We start from the raw sequence: 22755 nt of genomic DNA on the forward strand, positions 1-22755 counted from the left end.
ATTTATCGTAACTTAATAAATAAAAAAAATCCATATTGCAAAGGCTGACGAAATTTTAATAGCATAAAAAGTTTTCAAACAATCATGATTAGAACCTGGACCCATAGCTTAAGGAGTTATGCTCTAGTCCATTGATTTGAAGTGAAGTAGATTATAATTTGCAAAGATTTTTGGTATAGTGATATCTCACTTCGTCTCTATTCTGTATCAGGAAAGGTAGTCCTGGACTGCCTTAGGATTGAGACAGACTCCTGTTAATCTGAATAAGGTAATTTTTCTCGTGCCTCTATCGGAAGTTGTTTATTATATTCGGTAAATAGTTAGTATATTGCAGATGTTTTCTGGTACTTTGCTTTAGGTTATAAACTGATAATTATAGAACATTTTTGAGAATTTTCCTGTTTTTGTAACCTAATTTTTCTGAGAAGTCAATTTTTTCATAACCCTGCAAGTATTTTGCTGCAAATGAAAGTGAATGTTTGACGCTAGTTTTTAATGTTTCTGTAGTTAGTTATCTATGGAATATTCATTCTCAGCCAGCGTATAATATGTATCCGTTTTGTTACGCAATTTTATTGAATGCCAAATTGGTAATTGTGAACCATTGTTCTGAAAATTAATTAATCACGTTTTCGACACTTTTTGAACGTCTTTTGAGCATTTACTTCTACTCTTTTTATTTAAGAGAAATATGTGGATTAAGCTCCAATTATTGGCTTATAACAATTGTTTTATTGTTGAAGAATTTTTAATTGAAGTTTGAATAAGAAATTTATCAATTAAAAGTTTCAACGGCATATCACGACAAACAATTTGCTTGTCCATTTGGGTCACAACCTTTAAGTTCAAAACCTTTATGACTAGATCAGTATGTGCAATATTTAGTTCGCAAATGCAAAACAGTAACTTTCTAACTGCATTTTATCCCTACACTATAAATTCTGAATCTATAGAATTATGAGAATTTGAAAAATGGAATTCAAACATATTCCGACCAATTTTTTAATAAAACTTCTAATCTCTCAAAGTATACTTCAATTCTAACTGTTTATTTGTTACTTTTTTTTTTATCTCGGCTGGTTTTCTCTTGAACTTTGAAATCTATACTTAAAAAGGAAGTATATATATTTGTGCTGGAAGTTTACAAGACAGCCATTAAAACTATCAAATTCGACACAGGTATACTTTATAAGATGAAAATGTTTATCTTTATGCGATTTTATGAAACCTTAATTGCATACTAAATGAAACTTGAATTTTCTTGGGTCATTATTTCCTGAAACATTGAAGTAAGAATTTAGTTTCTGCGTCTTCTTAAAATTTAAAAAATCGTCTAAGGAAATCTTATTGCCATACAATTTTTCTGAATTTTGACATTTTTTAAAATAACTATTAGTTTTTCTTGCATTACATTATTGTAATGATATTAAACCATTTGTATTGTTTCATCAAATAGCAATCGCATGGCTTCCTTCCATTTCTGAAAGCTTCAGGAAAAAACACTTCTGCTAATCCTGAAACAAACTGTAATTGCATTACCTCAAAAGATTACTCGAAATTTGAAATAGAATATTCGGAAACTTAATATTGAGAAACTTAATAAACCTTTAAACAATGTCATGGAATTATGCTTCATTAAGAACATGCTTCAGTTGAGGAGAGAATCATGAGCGTTAAGTTGTATTTATGAGTTAACATAAAACGAAAGCAATATTCCCAGCAAATCAATAAGTGGTTAGTCTGCAATACTCTCCAACCTGAAAGGGCCTGTATTTGTAATTGAGAATTGCATGTCGCGATCCTTTGGGCATCTGAAGCTGGAATGTTGTTTATACTTTGTTTTAACTTGTTTATGTTAATTGCTTAAGTGTGTTTTTGTTATGTTTATATTGTTTTAACTTTAAAAATTCGCCTAAAACTATAATGTGAGCTTAGTAGCTTCTCTAATGCGTTGAAAGCAAAGATTTTACATGCAAGTGTAGAGTTAATCTTTGAAGATAAACGGACCAAAACGAGCCACTCTGATGTCGAAAATGCAACGTATGGTTACAAGGGAAAAATACTGCTAACTTAGTTGATTGCTCAATTATTTATGTAGAAATTTTTTGTGGCGTTCACATTTCAAAATTATACACGTTGCAATTATCCATTGCGTTTTTTTCTGAAATTTCAATCTTAAATGAAATTTCATCTAGGGGAGTGGAATGATTGGATTATGTGGCATCTAATTAGTTATGCTTTGCGTTTTGATGGGTTTTAATTTATCATGCCATTTCTCATAGCTTATTATAATCACTGAAATTCGAACTCGAGTTGTTGAATTGTCATGTTTCAGTCCTCCACGAGCTCGGAAACTGTCTTCAGAGATGTCTGTATATGGCCATAATCGAAACTCATTGAGCTACAACAATAAAACGTAGCTCAAAATTTTAAGATCTCGATTCAATTTTGGACCAAAACCATTCACAGAACATCTGTCCGAGTGCAACACAACAGCTATGAAGCATAAAAAGGTAGACGCTTGATATTTGGTACAATTTTTACATCTAAATTATCTGTACCAAATCTTGAAATTAATCAATGAGTTGACTGTCAGTAAGAATATCTGTCTCTATGCATGTGATAAAAACTCAACATTTTAGTAAGATGAAATCTGCCATGTGATTTTCGTACAAAAATTTAATTTCTAACAATTTTAATTTCAATCGACAAAAAATCCTTACATTCTCAGTTCACTATAATATTGAAGTACAAAACGGTCATATGCGGACTTAATAAAAATTCGTGGTGGTCATGGCCTTAACAATGGTTATCCTCCTGCCCTAGCATTAAAATTGTGAACATCTGTATTGGGGAATTTCTTGAAGACGCTTCGGTATATTTTGTCAAGTATTTGTTCCACATAAAAAAAAATTCAAACTGATTATCTAGCATCAGCTCAAAACCAGTATGATGTATTTTAATTCTTTATTAAAAGTTTCGCAAACGATGAGTAACTCGTGCATCGGATTACTGAATTTTTAATTTTTAATCTGCAGTTAAGTAAAAATATAAATTTAAAAGGCAAATCACTAAAACGCTTCACTACCCAATGCCCTTTTCATAGAAATTAAAATAATGCCCCAAATAAGTTGCATCATCTGATTAGCAAAATAAATCACTCTCAATGTTTTATAAACTGAGATCACTAAGGATCATGTAATTTTCTATATCTTTAAATTGTGAACAGTTTAAACACGTTTCACTGATGTATTTCCGCTCTTTTCAGCTATTTTAACCTGTCATCTCATCTGCTATTGCCTGGATACTTGGTTATTCGAGAAAATTCTAAAAAATGGCGGGATTTTAGAAGACTTGCTATGCAAGAATCGAATGTGAAAACGAAATGGAGGCTGACTTCCGTAATTATCTGCTGGAGCTATTCCAAGTTCAACAAGGATAATGCTGGATCCGAGATGCGTTACGCCTGTAAGGGACTTTTACAAATGTAAGTAAACTGAAATATCAATTTTCTGAATTTGCAATTTATACCTCATCTCAACTTTTAAGCCTAAATGCTAAATGTTATATTTTAAGTAGCTTACTTAAAATTGTCTCCTAAAATTACAATATTCAATTGCTAATGCTATTTATTGACAATAAAATCCTACTAAGTATATTACTAAATGAGTCTGCTGCATGTGCTTGGTAGAAGTGTTGATTTTTTTTTAATTGCGACTCTATGTTCATTCCTACTTTCTAACATATGAAGTACTGTAATCGTCGAAAAATTCAAATTCGAGATTTTGACCATCGCGATTATGAATAACACTAAGTTTGTTCGTCCGTGATAGACAATTCAAAAATACTTTGAGACAGACGGGTGAATTTGGACTACGGTTTTTACATACGATTTCTAAATTTTTGCCAAATTATAAGCAAAATCCGTCCTAAAGAAATCTGCCCTGCTGTTGAAATACAAATTAGCACTAACTTCGAAAGTTCAGATGAAGCTTGGTACATATTTCAATAGACTAGTTTTGCTTTAAAACGGGACATTAATATAGCTAAACTAAACTTGGTACAGGCTTAATATCTATAGTATAGATGACCATTAAATTTTGAATCAAATCTATCAAGGGGTTCACGTCGGTCGGTCGGTCAGTCTAATTTCAAAAGCATGTAAACATGTTTATATAATATAAAAATGTGGCTTTGGGTCAAACCGATTTCAATCGGTTGGGATAAACGCGTTTAAAACAGTTTTTCGGGTACTATTAACCGCATGCTAGGTATTAATGGAGACTCCGTAACATTCTTATGAATTTAGGATTACACGATAAATTCTTTATTGAAATTTCATAATTGTACACCAATGCCATGAAACATGTTCTCTGGAATAACACCTTTTTAGAGTATGAGTTTTGGTGACCACTTCAACTGGTTATTTGTACATTTAAGAATATATTTTATTCTTCAGTGTTGAAATAAGTTATAAATTGTAAAGTAAGATACTTAAATTTACCGCTATTCCCAATAATTTTACTCAACTAAAGCAGTCTAGCCAATTAGCAACAGGCTGTTTCAGTCATAAACTCTACTTAAAATCGTCCTTTCAGCATTTTTCAATTTGTTCATAAAATTAAAGTGAAATGTTTCAAAACTGTTAATTAAAATCCGAAATGTGCTCAAAAGGGTTAATGGATCTGTTGCCATCTAGAATCTTTTTAGCCTATTGAATTCAGGAGTAAATTTACGCCATCTTAGTCAAATGCCGATGAAACTGCTCATGCACTCCACTACTTCAATTGCACGCAGTGATGTGCTCTTTCATGCATAAATTGAGTTTTAAAATGAATGCGGCTTATTTAATATTAGCCGCCTTTGTTGACCAGCTGGGTCACCAAGTGTAAAACTCCCAAAATTCAATTATTTATGTGCCTTGCTCTCTTTATAGTTTAATCAAAATATTAAGCTTCAAATTTACAGTTCCATAGCTCACATTACAGAAGCCTTACGACATTTTGTTCATATCTAATTTTCTGTCGTCTTCAATTTGCCGTACGATTTGAATTTGAAATGAAAGAAAACTTCAATAAATGCGAATTTTTTTTACTGAAACCAGTCATTTTTAATTACAGAAAATCGAATCTTTCAGTATTGTAAGCTTACATGCATCGCAAAATATTTTATAATTCAGTATGTGAAAGAATTCAGAGAACTTCCGATTCGTCAAATTTAGTTGTCTTCAAAAAGATTTGAATGCGGCAAGTGTTATTTCAATCAATAAATGTATAACGCAGAATTCATAATTTTCTGAAGTACAATTCTTCGATCCTGTAAATCATGGTCAGTAGAATTATCTTGCGTCTAACGGTTGTCTTCCGAGATCAAGCCTGATCTAGTTATAATGCTTTGAATATCATTTAAGATTATCAACAATTGCATTATTTTAGACAATCGGCCTTAGAAACTCCGTGCCCTGAGTAGCACATTTTCATCAAGACGATGCTTTTTTACAGAATAGGCATTCAAATTTTCATAACTTAATACATTTTAATTGCGAAAGAGTGGAACTTTTAATAAAATAGGCTTGAGACATTAATATTTAATGGCTTATAGAATATAGGATTAGTATAAAAAAAATTCTTAATGTATAAAAAATCTGTAAGCGTAATTTATAGGAATATTTGATTCAAACTATATAAAATATCTCACTTAAATTCGCGCATGTATCTAAAAAAGTTGTAGAAATCAGCTGTTTGTCCCTGATTAATGTGGATATCCTATGTATTAAGCTATATATGCCTTAAATAAGATTGAATTACTGAACTGATAACCATTTTAAAATATCGTAGAACTTTTTTCGTATTGCGTTTTTAGAAAATATCGCATTTCATAGTCTATTTCATACACAATAATACCTAAAAATGCTAAAAATCGCATTTTTAGGTTAAAATTTCAGAGTTAACTCATTCTTTTAACTGGGGATTTTGCCAGCGTAATTGCAACATGGTAATTAGAACTACTTTTTTCTACGCTCTTCATTTCTTTGTGAAATAAATTGTTTGAAAACAGTTAAAATATTTTCTTAAAATTCATTAAAAATAGGAACTTATAAATTAAGTTAACATTGGTATAATTTAATATTTTTTGAATAAAATGATGCAAAAACCATTTGTGCTATATTTTCGGAAGTCATAGAGGAAAGATGCCGATATATCGCTTCATTTTCAGTTAATGAAAATTCTGATTGAAATTTGCACCTTTTCCCGAAGTGAAATTCCCACCCTCTAAAATACGTTTCTGACAAGTTTACTAGTCCTAGGTCAAACGGTTTTGTATATAGAGCGCAGATATATTAAATTAGCAGGAATAGAATATAAAATAGGGCGAGAAAAATCTCGCGCTATTTCATTTTCTGACGAAAGCCTTGATAATCTTCAAGCCACAACCATTACGCCGATTTCATCAAACTTTACTTTCTCATACAAAGTATTGCAATTTGCAAAAAAACTCAATTAGGGGTTTTTCACGAGTCTTTTCTGATATCTTTAAATCCAAATCGCATTTTTGGCATTTATTTCCGTTTTTCAGTGAAAATAAATTGAAACGCTTTGAGCTAAACAGATGAATTTGGTGTGGGACTTAATATCAAATTAATAGTTCTGTCAAATTTTGAAAGAAAAAAAATCTAATCGGAGAAAGTTAGTCGAAGCTATCCGAGTAAAACGAACGCAGTAAATACAAAACTTGCAGAACCAACGCATAGTTAAGTGCAGCCAACGTATAGTTTGATACACAAGTTTAGCATCTAAAATGTGGATGCGGGTTAAATTTGGAATCAAATTCGTCTCCAAATTTGGCTTTTATCGATCTGTACTTTTACATGCATATAAACGCAATTTATAATCATACAAAATTCTATTAATTTCAGATTACATTTATATCTGACAAGTTTTTGTTTTAATCAGTTAGCAACCAGTGAGTGGTTTCACGAAGTTTTCTCGCATGTTCTCCAATAAATTATTCCAGAGAACGTCAAATGTGACATGTGTAATTGTATTTTAAGCATTAAGCATGTTTTATGTATATGCAAAAACTTTACTTAGACAAGCCACTTTGAAGCACATATCGTTATGTCAATTGACACCCTTGGGGCCCGAAATGCTTTACTTGGTGATATTCGAATTAAAATGACTTGCTTTTAACAATGTTTATCAAACATAACCTGAAAAATAACGTACGACAAATTGGTCTTTGTACCACTGAACCAAACTAATCTTAGTCAAGCTCAGAGAACGCCTTGCATGGCATTAGTATACTATAGATAAGAAATACTAACTTGACATCAGTTTGCCATTTTTATTGAATCTGTCTTTTGTTTGGCGAGTTTTTTCCCGATTAATCCTTGGCTTAAGGCAAAGAGTATTTGAAAATCGAATTTGTTTATGCAATTTTTTCTACCGTTTGAAAGAAAGTCTACACTTGTAGTCGCAATCACATGCCAAATTTGTAACACTTAAGTCAAGTTAACACGTTTCTGAAAGTATAAATCGACCAACTGTCAACCAAATTGGATTTGGCTCAAAATTTCATAGATGTTAAATCTGTGTACCGAAGTTAATCCATTTAGATCCCTTCTCTTTGTAATTGCTGCGTTAACTGAAGTTCGAACAGATATCCACTGAACGGATTTTGTTCAAAATTTGACTGAAATCTACAAATCTTGAGTGAAAACAGTTTGTTGGACATTTGGAAAAGATCCATACAAAATTTATTTCGGATCCGAATTTTGATGGTGTCTTTGTTTTTCCAATTCCGCGCCATAGTCTCAAGTAAACTAAACGATTCGAACCCGACCTTTTTGCAAGTTTCGTGATTTGTGGTTGGCAGCAACTGCAATGCAAATTTGGCTGTTTACTCGCCTCATGCAAGTACTTTAGACCAGCGTTTCTCAACCTTTCAGTATTCGTGGCCCAGTTTTCAATCATAATTTTCATCGCGTCCCCCGCTTACAATAAAGTGTATACAACAATAATGTAAGTTGAGTATTTTGGATTCTGTTTTTAAATTATTTTTAACTAATTGCCAAAACAAAAACGAACTGCCAAAGAGTAAAAGTGAGCCACCAACGTTGGCGAGAAACCACATCTTGCAATTGGGACAAGCGGGCGGTTAACAGATAAAGCGAATGAAAGCGGAGAAAATTTAAACATTATAAATATTTTTAAAATGTACGCCAAACAGGGAGATAACGTTAAAAAAATATGAAAGTAGAAAAATTCGTTTTTGAAAGTTAACCTAGACGGGGTGAGCTAGGAATACATTTTTTCGAATAAAGAAATAAAATTTACTAAATGACTAAACTAAAGAGAAAAAAAAGTAATGTTTGTGGAAGGGAATCCACACGACCGATGCCGTCTCGAGCATGCGTGGAGCAAATGCTTTCTCACAGGAAGAAGGAAAATGTTCGATAATGCAAGTTTCAATTCCAGCCAGTCTCATTCGAGTCGATCCTTCTATCACTATCGAATCTATCGTGAATGTATGTTATATATGGTTTCGTGTTAATTGTAATTCACCATATTAAATATTCACAGCAGCAGATTTATGCAGACTCATGAATACATTTTTAAGCGGAAGTAAGCAAGCATTAGACGATAGTCAAGCATCAACAAGTCCGCAGACGAGCGTGATTCCGAAAATAAAATCAAGGAAATATTCTCAAGAATACTTAAATTTTGGGTTTACCAGTACTGAAGTAAATGAAGAAAGGCTCCTGAGTATCATTTGCTTAAAAATGTTGGCCTAAGACCTAATAAACTTAAACGCTTCATAGTGAGTACGTCAACAAACCCAGAGAATTCTTTGAATTAAAATTAAAATCATATAGAAAGCAAAAATCATTTTTTAAAGAAACTTTGTCTGTGAATAAAAAAGCTTTAATTGCATCTTACAAAATTCATATAAAATAGCCAGATGTAAAAAGCCTCACACCATTGGTGTAGAGCTTATTTTGTCAGCAGCAATTGAGATTGTAGACACTATGTTTGGAGATAATTTTTCAAAATAATTGTGGTCCATACCTCTTTCAAATAATACTGTTGCTTGTCGAATTGGCGATATAGCTGAAGATGTACAGTGTCAGCTTTTCCCGAAGTAGCGTGACAAATTGTTTTCCATACAGCTTGACGAAGCAACAGATAGTAATAAAGATGCTCATTTAATTGCCTATGTTCGAATTTGTGATATGTCAGTAGTAGAACTACTTTTCTGCAAGCCAATAGAACTCAAAACATCCGAGCTCGCATTATTTGCTATTTTAATTGATTTTATGAACGAGGCAAACATAAAAGGGAAAAATTGCGTCGGAATATGCACCGATGGTACTCGTTCAATGTCCGGAAGATTCCAAGGTATACAAGCACTTGTAAAACAAAAATTGCCTCAGTGAACATTTTTTGCGATGGTTTATTTCTGATGAAATTGAGGTACTTGGTCGACATATTCGAGAAATTAAATAACATGAATCTTCAACTCCAAGAAGCAAATACACATATGTTGGATACGAGTTATAAAGTTAATGCTTTTTGTAGAAAATTGGAATTGTGGAACAGAAATTTAAAGCAAAAAACCTAATGTTTGCAAATGTGAATGATTGTACTAAAACTTATAAGGCTGAAGAAGAACATGTAAAAGTTGTTTTTGTACCCATTGAAAATCATTTAGCCATGCTGGCAAAGAATTTTAAAGTATTTTCATGCTGACGACAAACTGATAGCAAGTTACGAGTGGATTAAGGATCCATTTCATAAGACCCGAAGGATTTCAGTTTGTTTAAATGTTAGACAGAAAGGATGAATGGTTCGAATCTGTTGACCAAGATCTGGTAATGTTCATTTGAACTTTGATTTTAACATTTATCGTATTATTTTGATTGCACCAGTAATGAACACATTGACTTTATACTTTACAATCAGTTACTTTAAGGAAATTGCTTTCAACTTTATGCCTCCTCGACATAAGATTTCACTGTCAACTTTGCTACAATTTCGGATAGTTTACTCAGAGGAATAAGTTTTCATACGTCTAGGTTAAAGCTTTTTCAGTTCTGCCATATAGATTTAAGGCTGGAAGAACACGGACGGACTGATATAATTGCAAAAATGTTTATCTAATTCGACTTCTAAAATGTGGAGACTCGTCAATATCGAGTTTGAATTTTTTGACGATTACAATACTTTATCTATACATCGTATACGAGAAAATGCCAGTTACGCCAAAGATTAATATTCAGTAACTATTAATCACCAATGCCATGCAAAATATTGGCATATTTTGCCCAAGGTTCAGTTTTATGCGAAAGTATAACGTTTATTAAATGAGTTTGGAGAAAGCCATTCCAATTTTTGTTGGATGGAAAAAAAACTGGTGGTCTTTATATAGTCCGTGTCACCTGCTCCATGCCGCGCTTCAATTTTTAGAGCTCTCAAAATATGAAATTTCGATATAGCCCCAGAATCACACTCTGGAGTCATTTCGTCGTGTTTATCCAATTTACGTACATATCTAACCAATAAAAATGTTGACGGCTTAATGTTAAATGGAATTTTCATTTAGTATGATAAAATTTATTTTATCGAGTTCGAAGAACTGGTCAGCCTACTGACATTTGCAATTCGAAATAACCGTTTGGTATCTAACTCTGTATACTGTGTACAGATAAGAATCAACTGGATGGAGTCTTGCAGAAATTTTTTCGATACTTTCTACTTAATTGTCATACTTCCTTCACATATACTTGTTGAACTTGGACGAGATTGAACTCCACGGGTGCTCAACTTTATTTTCAACCCCTGTATGCGTCTTGCTCTTGAAGTGGAGAATTTTTTCGATGAACCATATATTCAGAAATGTAGAATCTTTGTTCGAGTGAGGCCACAATTTATCAAAACTTCAATTTAGTAAAATTACATAGACAAATAACATTTGTTATAAATGCGACGTTTATGGCGCTGCGTTTTTGAGTTACCACTTTTATATCCATAGGAAAGTACAGAACTGATAAAATCTCAATAGATTTATTTCGAAATTTTCCTTTTGTATTCTACACCTTAAATGCTAATTCTATATACCAAATTTTATCTATATAGCCCTTTAAGTTTTGTAGTTATCGTATTCATTCGTTTTCGTATCAAATTTTCTAGAAATCTAGCGATATTTACAAGATGCGTAAAGACCACATACCAAATTTCATCCACCGAATTTGGTTTGCAAGTGTTCAAGTAAGATAAAATTCCGAAAATGTTTTTCAGATGCGGAATGGCTTAAAGCGTAGATTCGTTAAAATCCCTAGTTCGAATTTTTTGACGTTCACAATATTTTCTTATAGTTCAGACATGATTAAGTAATATTTGGTAGATTAAATTTAATCTTATTAAAATTTATAATACTTTAATTTTTCTCAATCTTGCATATATAAAGGTTTAAATAAAGCTATTTCTTTTTAGGATTGTTGGTTCTTCAGAAAATCCAGTCCGGGATGATCCCAAGTAATCGAATTTAACATGGTAATATTTTTTGACTTCAAATATATTTTTAATTATAATTTAAGATTTTCTGGATTATTTAAGAAATCTTTATAGTATGTTATCCAAAATAGGATGTTTCTAAAGATATTAAATGAGCATGTGCAATGAATACTTGAAGAGCTTGACAGACTCTAAATCCCATTTGTAGACTGTTTTAGCAAGTGCTCTTTAATATTTGATCAGACTTCTGTGGCAGATTTTTCCTAGTCTCAACGAAATTTCAAAAATCTGGTCTTGTTAGCAGAAAAAATTGCAATTTTCTTTCGCAATTGCATCCGAAAGATCTTGATACAGAAGTTGAAATGACTGATTCTCTTTTGTCCATTAGATGTCTAATTTTAAGTATGTTAATCGTTTTAAATGTTATGGATAGTTCATTGCGAAGTAGTGTAGAAATCCTTTTCCAGTTCTGAAAGCCCGGAATACTTCAATGAAAGTACGGCAGTTCAGTCTCTTGTCAAGCGGCTCTTCTTTAGAGTAAGTCGCTGGGAAGGCTTTTGTGCAAAGAGACATATTTTGGAAATCTTAAAGGAAGTCGGAGCATTACTTTTGTGCATCAGTTCCTGAAAAAATGAGCTATCATAGGCAATTTTGAGGGTATTTAGTGAATTTCTGTCAAATGAACTTGGGTGTGTTTCAGTATTCAACTTCAGAATTCTTAAGATTGTAGAAATTGATTATTCAATAGTGTTTCTATAATAAGTTGTTCCGAAAATCCTCAATTACAATAAGAACAGTAGTAAATAGTTTTTGAGCATGAATTTCTAAAATAAGGTTATAGTTAAAATATAAACCATTTGATGCTTTGACATTGAGGACTTGTATTGTAACAATCCTGATGAGGTTTTTCTCTGCCAATTTCTTATCGAAGCAATACTTGCAGTGTATTTGAAAGAAATATAAAAAAAATTACGATTATGGGTACAAAATCGAACTCTGATCAATTTTCTAATTGGTGGAACATACTTCAATGAGGCATTTGGCCTTTATGTTGGAGAAATCTGTGTACATAATATAGATTCAATTATAGAAATTAAGTCTTCAGGCCTTCGCAGTCGGATGGCTATTCAGATTCCAATCATTTGAAGCGAGAAACATTGGGAAAGTTGGATGTGATGTCTCACTTCATAGCATTCGCTTAAAAGGAACTCTTTATACTAATCAATATAAAAAAAATCTTTAGAAGTAATACTCTCAATGGATTTCTCCATTTTCTATCTGGAATTCAGACATATTTAAATATTCTAGGAAACAAATTCACATTCGTCTCCCCCCCCCCCAAAAAAAAAATCTTCATTCTATTAAGGTTAGAATTCGAAACTAATCCTTCTATAAGTGGCTGCACCGAATAATAGTATAGAAACCTCGACGCATCAATAAAACTATTGTCTGTGAAGAATACGATATCTTGTCTTGTGGTTTTGATAGACCATGTAAATATAAAAACGTAAATTTGAAACCGTTTTAAATTATAGTTAAGTACCCATAACATACCGTTGAACAAAAGAAATTTAATCCAATAAACTCAATACTTTGAGCACCGAACAGTATTCAATATTTAATTCGTCTGATTGAAAAAATTCATTTCAATACTTATGAAACTGAGAATAAAATTGACTTCATCAAGTCATCTGACTTTTTACCTTTAAAGACTTAAGTCGTGACTCTTCAAGCAATTTTTAATTTCAGAGCCGAGAATGTAAATGATGCATGTTAAGTGTATGCGAGTTTACACACGGTTAAACTAAATAAATGGCGACATTAATTTTGTAATTAAATACTCTGAAATTTATTAACTTAAAAGCGAATATTAATGAGTATTAGTAAATTCGTAAATTGTGTAATTTTTCCCTCGGTTTCATTTTTCTCCTAGGAAAATATTGCATCAGAATAGGAAATGCTATGCGTTTATTAATTTTCAATTGTGAGAAAGTGTCCTGAATTACGATTCTGAAATTGGAGTTCAAAAATTAATATGGTGTCTACCACAATAATACAGAAGTAAAGACATGGAATTAAGATGGAAATATAAATTTTTCGACCATTTAACTATGTGCCTAATGCTCATCTTTCTTAATATCGAATTCTTTGAAAGTTCAAATAACCAGTAGCAATGCGTTTAGAGAACTGAATGTAAAATGGCAGGAACACAATTCTCAATCCACTGTTGCAAAATCCTTCATCACTAACATTAGCTGTGGGAACAATGTTTCATTTGCATTAAAGTGAAAATACTTCAATGAAGGAATTTTTTCGCCATTATATTTAATTCACGACCAGAATCTATAAATCTCTAATAAATTGCACTTCATTCTATCAATGTTGCCTACTTTCTGGATTTAGCTTCCTGTACCAGAGCTTGAAGTGAAAATGAATCGATTTTGTATTAACCAAACCCGTTTCACTAACTTTTTATTAATCGGTATCCATCAACCGACGTCGATTCACTTAATTTTTATCAGAAGGTCTCGATTTTAATCGTCAATCATTTTTACGCTCTCGCATATGTAGTATAAAGTATAGCAATCGCTAAAAATTCGAACTCGAGATTGACTCCCCCCCCATTTCAAATTTACATAAATTCGAAAAACCTTTTTGGGAAACTTCCATCCGTCTGTGACAAAACTCAAAACGTCTTTGAGCTAGGCGGTTGAAATTTGGTATGTCTTTATACGGGATATAGATTTCTATCAGTTTGAGGGAAATACATTTAAAGGAAGTCTGCTCGAGCATTTTAAAACGAAAACTATAAAAATGAAGAGAACTAGATGGGTAAAATTCGGTACAGATTTAACCTCTATGTAGCAGAAACCTTCCAAATTTAACAATGACCTGACCGTCTATCTGTACTTGTGCGTTAACTCAAACGCGGCGATTTAAATATATCATTTCGTTGATTTTGAGACTATAAGTGATTGTGTCAAATTTTCTTTTCAATTGGCTGGAAAAATGCGTCTAAAACAAATTACTTTCGAATACCATTAATCCTCAGACCAGGAATTAATGGACAAATCACTCACCAAGGATGAGACGATAAATTCAGTAAATGCTAAATTCACGCCAAAGTTAATATTTCGTATGTATTGTACGCCAATGTCATACAAGGCCTTCTCTGGGATATCCCTTTTGAGTATGAGAATGTTTTGAGGAGGCCACTTCCACTGGTTTCTTAAGCGTACTAAATTCGTATCGATTTGGCGAAGGTAATGTCCCCATTCGAAAAACTTTTTAAACACTATCGATCTTAACAGTTCAAGTATAGCGAATTTCATATTCATTTCAATTTGTTGAATACAAAAATTAATACTACATTGATCTTTCATTAATATTACATTTACAGCTCCAAACCATGATTGGCACAGTTTGGCCCTATTTGGCTCTTTAACTCTTATCGTGGCAAGATTGCTTTTTTGAGCAAAAACAAAACAAAAAAAAAATGTATGTAGGTAGCTATACATTTAGTATAGCATCTCATTTTGTATAGTATACCATACATACGATTTTATAAAAATATACTACCACTATAAAATTTTTATAAAGTTGTATGTATGGTATACTATACAAAATGAACATAATGGTTAATGAAACCACAACTTGTCAGCATACATTTGCAGTGGTGCATCTTGGCCCTGATCTGAGCCTTGCGTCATGAAATCGAAACTCGATAACTTCTCAGCAGGTACTTGGACACCATTTCAGTTGCAGAAAGTTAAGGAGAAATTTCATTTCTTTCCCTCGTTCCAATTCTGAAGTATAAAGATGGGCTTCTTATTTTAGAAAGATTCAGATAAAAATAAAGGGAAAGTACGCGCGAACTATTAGGGTTAGGTATTTAATAGAAAAGCTTAATGTATTTAACATTAAATTGGGGATAAAAGGTTTAGGATAGCACCCTTCCCTCCCCCTTTTACTTAAAAAAAAATAGGACGAGCTAGCTACCAGCCGGCTGGTGAGAGGGTGGGAAAATATTCATAACTATAAATTCAATTTCCCCCTTTACCACCAAAAGAAGCTTAATTTATACTTTCAGTTTTGGTAGTGTGCTGGAAAAAATTGAAATTTCTCATAAAGATACCGAAAGATGTCAATCTTTCTGATGCTTAGCTATAAAAGCAAGCCAGAAGTATGACAATGCTCGTTATTTTTCATGTAGTAATCATAGGCTTTCAATAGTAATTTTCACGAGTTGTTATGATGAGGCTCATTGAGTTAGGATGAGGCTCATTGAGTTAGGATGAGGCTCATTGAGTTAGGATGAGGCTCATTGAGTTAGGATGAGGCTCATTGAGTTAGGATGAGGCTCATTGAGTTAGGATGAGGCTCATTGAGTTAGGATGAGGCTCATTGAGTTAGGATGAGGCTCATTGAGTTAGGATGAGGCTCATTGAGTTAGGATGAGGCTCATTGAGTTAGGATGAGGCTCATTGAGTTAGGATGAGGCTCATTGAGTTAGGATGAGGCTCATTGAGTTAGGATGAGGCTCATTGAGTTAGGATGAGGCTCATTGAGTTAGGATGAGGCTCATTGAGTTAGGATGAGGCTCATTGAGTTAGGATGAGGCTCATTGAGTTAGGATGAGGCTCATTGAGTTAGGATGAGGCTCATTGAGTTAGGATGAGGCTCATTGAGTTAGGATGAGGCTCATTGAGTTAGGATGAGGCTCATTGAGTTAGGATGAGGCTCATTGAGTTAGGATGAGGCTCATTGAGTTAGGATGAGGCTCATTGAGTTAGGATGAGGCTCATTGAGTTAGGATGAGGCTCATTGAGTTAGGATGAGGCTCATTGAGTTAGGATGAGGCTCATTGAGTTAGGATGAGGCTCATTGAGTTAGGATGAGGCTCATTGAGTTAGGATGAGGCTCATTGAGTTAGGATGAGGCTCATTGAGTTAGGATGAGGCTCATTGAGTTAGGATGAGGCTCATTGAGTTAGGATGAGGCTCATTGAGTTAGGATGAGGCTCATTGAGTTAGGATGAGGCTCATTGAGTTAGGATGAGGCTCATTGAGTTAGGATGAGGCTCATTGAGTTAGGATGAGGCTCATTGAGTTAGGATGAGGCTCATTGAGTTAGGATGAGGCTCATTGAGTTAGGATGAGGCTCATTGAGTTAGGATGAGGCTCATTGAGTTAGGATGAGGCTCATTGAGTTAGGATGAGGCTCATTGAGTTAGGATGAGGCTCATTGAGTTAGGATGAGGCTCATTGAGTTAGGATGAGGCTCATTGAGTTAGGATGAGGCTCATTGAGTTAGGATGAGGCTCATTGAGTTAGGATGAGGCTCATTGAGTTAGGATGAGGCTCATTGAGTTAGGATGAGGCTCATTGAGTTAGGATGAGGCTCATTGAGTTAGGATGAGGCTCATTGAGTTAGGATGAGGCTCATTGAGTTAGGATGAGGCTCATTGAGTTAGGATGAGGCTCATTGAGTTAGGATGAGGCTCATTGAGTTAGGATGAGGCTCATTGAGTTAGGATGAGGCTCATTGAGTTAGGATGAGGCTCATTGAGTTAGGATGAGGCTCATTGAGTTAGGATGAGGCTCATTGAGTTAGGATGAGGCTCATTGAGTTAGGATGAGGCTCATTGAGTTGTTAGGAGTACACATAAAACATTGTTCTTGAAAGCTGAATGCGAAATGCAGAATCAAATTCGACAAATTAGTTCGTATAACTCCAAAAATATCAATTGAATACTTATTTGTGCATTAAAGTCGGATATCATTGCTCGGCTACTTTTGATAAGTCATCCGGTAATACAGTTTCTAATCAGTTTTCTAGATGGAAATAATTCATAATCCAATAGAATTTTAAATTTTACCCAGAACCATTCCTAATTAAATATTTAACAGCGGTTCCCTCTTAACATCTTCATTGTCAAAGAATGTATAGAATTCTTCCAAAAATTGAGCGAGTTCTATAATTATAGATGCGTTTAACTACATATTTAACGTCTATTCAAATTTGCGCTACTCTTATTTCCGGAGGATATTGAAATGCCCTTATGTTCTGTGGTATTTCAAGTCTTTGAAATAAAATTTACTTCGATAGCAAACTTATTTTCCCCTTTAAAAATATTTTCACTAAAAGCGCCCTTCTAAAGAATTTAGAAAATTTTATGTATTTTAATGGTTCGCGTAAAATTCTCAAATCCAGTTTGGCCCTCTGTTTGATATAAAATTTTTCCATCTTATTTCATGGATCATCTGTTATTACTAACACATTATTAAATATTTGTAGGTGCTCAAATTTATTGAATTATTAGGAAGTATAACTAATAAAATAATCAAGTTATTGAGGAAACGAGCATTATGAAACGCTTTCAAAATTAAAGTCGAAAAATAAAAACATGCCCCAAATCAATTTTGAAGATGAAAACACATAATTAAATTTGAATTTATTAATTAATTTTAAAGCTTAAGTTCATATTGGGAAGCCAAACTTTTGCCTTTGATTTTGTATTCAAATATCTGGTAAAATGAATACAACGATAATTTACAGATGAATGTTGGTGAAATTTTTCATAATTTTACCCTATTTCATTTAATTTTATGTGCTTTCAACTTATGTTTATACTTTGTCATTAATACTGCATAAGAATAAATTTATATATTGTGCAATTTGAGATAGGATAACTTTCTCGAACTTCTAAAGTAATGCCTATAAAAGTTGCTACAATACATTTGTGTTATGTTTTTACTACTTTTAACTTGGATAAAAAACTCCTTATTATGAAATAAGTAGTTGGTATGTTTAGCACAGCGAATTCGTTGAATCTTATAAATTGAGAGGATTTTTTCCAAATATTGACGATTAAATGCTTTGATATGTATCGAAATCAAAATTGTTCTGTGGAATCTTTTTATATATCTAATTTCCAATTATGCTTCTTATATATCTAATTCTTGAGCCTTCGAATTCTTGTTCGTTTATGAATCCTTGCCCCCCCCCCCCCCCCTTTGCATAACTTTTCTGCTTGGGTTTATACTGTAAAGAAATGAATCTTGTCGAGTTTTTCCAATTCCTTTCTATTGAGTTGACCTGTAGAAATAACTCATGAATAGGATTTCCACATTTGCTTGGCCATTTTGAAATGGACCAAATGAATCAAGCCATTGTAATGCTTACTGCCTGGTTTTAAATAAGTCTTAAAAGTATTCTGATAGTACAGGCTGCTAATCTGCACTCCTTGAATAGGAAATAATGGATATAGCATATTTTTATCAAGATTCCAAGATCATAAAATCTAGAACGAAATCTATTGCATAACATTTTCGTATACGAAGTATAAAGAGAATAGTTATTGTCAAATTTCGGACTCGAGACTTTGGCAAATCTCCTCATTTTAAACTTCCCTGTTCTTTATCTTTTAATCGAGTTTCTAACAATACTATAAATGTTATTGAAGTGCAACATGGATATTCAAGCTTAAAATGACTGCGAGTCTCATTACCATTTTTTCAATAATCTTGTAATCTGAATGCAACATGAAATCCTAACAATGTATGCCCATCTAGTTTAATTATAGTAGCTGCCTTGTGTTTTATTTTGGATTGGAGTCTGAGTTTTAAAATCCAGTGTGTTCTTTTTATTTCATTAAAGGTTTTCTGGAAATTCGAATATTTAAATAATTCCCAACTTAAAATTTCGTTACAGTATTGGGAAAATCATTGCGGTTATTCAGTTGTGTGAAGATTTAGTGCTTCTCATGCTTGTCTCGTTCTTTTATCCAAGTCATGGCGGAAACTTTCACTTTGGCACTTTTATCTCTAATTTGGAATTTTGTTACTATTTCACTGTTATAATGCAGTATCCTATGTATTGTCGCCATTCTGTAGTCTCAGTGTGGGAAACCTATATTGTCTAATTTATCGGTAGTCATGCGACTGGTTTCGAGAGGTTTTGGCATGTTTAACCGTTCACTTCTTTTAAGTGAATTTCATATTTAATACTATTGCAGAAATAGACCAGTGGATAAGTAGTATAAGTTTAGTATGCTGAGAAATAGAAGCTACTTTATTCTGTGAATATTTCAGGGGAACTCTAAATACAGCTAACATAGCCTAGTTGAACGCATAAATGATACTTGCAGATACTAACGCATTAGCAGAAGGCATCTCGCTCTGTAAAGAACACAACAGCACAACAATGTTCGGAATAAAACTGAAGAGCGCGCTCTGCGTTTAACTTTAAAATTAGCTTCTAGAGTTTTGTATAAATCTTACAAATCTTGCAATTACCAAGGGAACACTTTTTGGATCTCCGTTCTTGAAAAGTTTAAATCTCTAAGTTGACCTATCCCCGTTTTTTCATTAATATAAAGCATTTCCCTAGACTTCCGCTATTCAAAATGGTCTATTTTAAAATTGCCCATCGGTTAAATTTAAAAATAGCTTTTTGGTTATATACAAGTTAGAACAATTTCAGTTTATTAAAACGCGAGTCGATTCTTTCAATAGATTTCTATAACAGAAAATTCAAGGGTAGTTTTTGAAATAAATACATTTTTCCGTTGGTAAAAGAATCGAATTACTCCCAATATACTTCAGGATCTTCGAAAATTATACCCAAATACATTACTATTTTTTTAATTCATTCTTTACTTCAGTTAAGTAAAATCTTTATTAAATTAAATATTTGTCCAGCCCTTTAAGTTTCTTTAGATTTAAGAACCATAAGGACGAAGGATCTTAATTTAGTGAGGGATTTGTTTTAAGATTGCAATATGTAGAAATAACTTGGTGCCATGTTTCTCCCCTTTCAATCGTCAAAAATTCTAGTGCTAAAGAATCGAAAACGTAGTGGATAGTAAGGTATAAGAGGGTCGGGAAAGGACTATAGAGGACTTATCGTCATCTGTCATGAAAGATTCTAGGCTCGTCTTTCAATATCCCTTACGCAACATAAAAATGAGACTAATTTTATAGATCCCAGAAAGATCTAGGATAAATTCAATGTTTAATTTCAGTTTTGTGCGATTCCTCTACGTACCTTTTATTTTTAGGAATTGCTGAAGGTTGCAAAGAATGAAAGATTACATTAAATTTCACTTCTGTGACATTCTCGGGATAATCAGTCTTGAAAATATCAGGTTTTTGAAAAATTAGGATATGATAATACAATTACGGTTATTAAATTTCTGATTTCAGAAGATCAATATCTGTGGTCAAGAAATTTTGTCTATACGTTTTATGTCAATACCTTCAAAATTCAAAGTGTACATCATCGATAGAGTTGAAAATCGTATGGAGATATTGATGGCTTTTATAAGGAAAATTATATTTAGCAGCAATGCCATTCAAAGTGAACTTTGTAGGGATGCAGATAAATCTGATATAGTTCCCGAAAGAATTTAAGGCCATCCTCCGAAACTGAAGGACCTTTGCACAAGCCAGGCGGTCATGGATGATGCACTGGTGCTCCACCAATCTGCTCATTTCATGCGTGCGACGTCCATAACCGTGTCGAATACCCGAGTGGCTGTCATCGTCACCAATAATCAACATGCGCGATGATTCCCTGTAGTGCTTCTTGCAGCATACAGTGCACCCACGAATTTGGACAAGGCTCTATGCATTGGAAAGCGTACTCTATGAAAGTACTCCAGAAGTGACCGCGCAAGCATCTCTTCTAAATTCTGTCATTTTTTAAATGTGATTGTAGGAAGATTATGAACAGTTTGGCAACTTCTGTAATGACTATTTCTCAAATATGAGCTAGAAATTGCATTTTTCATGACAACCTGAAATAAAACTAAATAGCGTTTACTTTTGTTAATTTTATTCGTTGTCAATACAAACTCGTTAGCATAACTTTTCCTATTGCAACGTTACCATGTAGACTATCTTATACGAATTCTATATTCCACGTCAAGGCAAGGAATAGCTAACAAACGAAATAGCGATGCTTCTTTGTTTAACGCAATTCTCCTTTCTCTACAAAATGCTTAATTGTATTTGTTCAACACAATTCATTCGGAAATTAGCCATAATATCAAAGGTCTTTTGGGTGGAGATTCCTTCTGTTAAACTATCTTAATCGTATTACTTCGTGGTGTCAACGATTCCTAATTTGAGAACTCGTTTGAATGTCTTTCTCTAACTTTGAATAATCTTTTTATTAAAAGTAAAACTCTAAGTCTTTGCCCCCCGAGTGTGTCTGCCTTTGCCCCCCGAGTGTGTCTGCCTTTGCCCCCCGAGTGTGTCTGCCTTTGCCCCCCGAGTGTGTCTGCCTTTGCCCCCCGAGTGTGTCTGCCTTTGCCCCCCGAGTGTGTCTGCCTTTGCCCCCCGAGTGTGTCTGCCTTTGCCCCCCGAGTGTGTCTGCCTTTGCCCCCCGAGTGTGTCTGCCTTTGCCCCCCGAGTGTGTCTGCCTTTGCCCCCCCGAGTGTGTCTGCCTTTGCCCCCCCGAGTGTGTCTGCCTTTGCCCCCCCGAGTGTGTCTGCCTTTGCCCCCCCGAGTGTGTCTGCCTTTGCCCCCCGAGTGTGTCTGCCTTTGCCCCCCGAGTGTGTCTGCCTTTGCCCCCCCGAGTGTGTCTGCCTTTGCCCCCCCGAGTGTGTCTGCCTTTGCCCCCCCGAGTGTGTCTGCCTTTGCCCCCCCGAGTGTGTCTGCCTTTGCCCCCCCGAGTGTGTCTGCCTTTGCCCCCCCGAGTGTGTCTGCCTTTGCCCCCCCGAGTGTGTCTGCCTTTGCCCCCCCGAGTGTGTCTGCCTTTGCCCCCCCGAGTGTGTCTGCCTTTGCCCCCCCGAGTGTGTCTGCCTTTGCCCCCCCCGAGTGTGTCTGCCTTTGCCCCCCCCCGAGTGTGTCTGCCTTTGCCCCCCCCGAGTGTGTCTGCCTTTGCCCCCCCGAGTGTGTCTGCCTTTGCCCCCCCGAGTGTGTCTGCCTTTGCCCCCCCGAGTGTGTCTGCCTTTGCCCCCCCCGAGTGTGTCTGCCTTTGCCCCCCCCGAGTGTGTCTGCCTTTGCCCCCCCCGAGTGTGTCTGCCTTTGCCCCCCCCCGAGTGTGTCTGCCTTTGCCCCCCCCCGAGTGTGTCTGCCTTTGCCCCCCCCCGAGTGTCTGCCTTTGCCCCCCCCCCGAGTGTCTGCCTTTGCCCCCCCCCGAGTGTGTCTGCCTTTGCCCCCCCCCCCCCGAGTGTGTCTGCCTTTGCCCCCCCCCCCGAGTGTGTCTGCCTTTGCCCCCCCCCCCGAGTGTGTCT

General features: G+C 34.6%; 1 long non-coding RNA gene across 1 annotated transcript; it reads left to right on the top strand.

The window, feature by feature from the left end:
- The first annotated feature begins 202 nt into the window (after window positions 1–202).
- On the top strand, window positions 203–21187 carry LOC129959463 (uncharacterized). The gene is made up of 4 exons (XR_008783436.1): window positions 203–268; window positions 3269–3487; window positions 11493–11552; window positions 20575–21187. It is a non-coding gene; the product is annotated as an uncharacterized LOC129959463 (long non-coding RNA).
- Window positions 21188–22755: the final 1568 nt, after the last annotated feature.

The sequence above is a fragment of the Argiope bruennichi genome, chromosome X1, assembly GCF_947563725.1.
Source record: "Argiope bruennichi chromosome X1, qqArgBrue1.1, whole genome shotgun sequence".
NCBI lineage: Eukaryota > Metazoa > Arthropoda > Arachnida > Araneae > Araneidae > Argiope > Argiope bruennichi.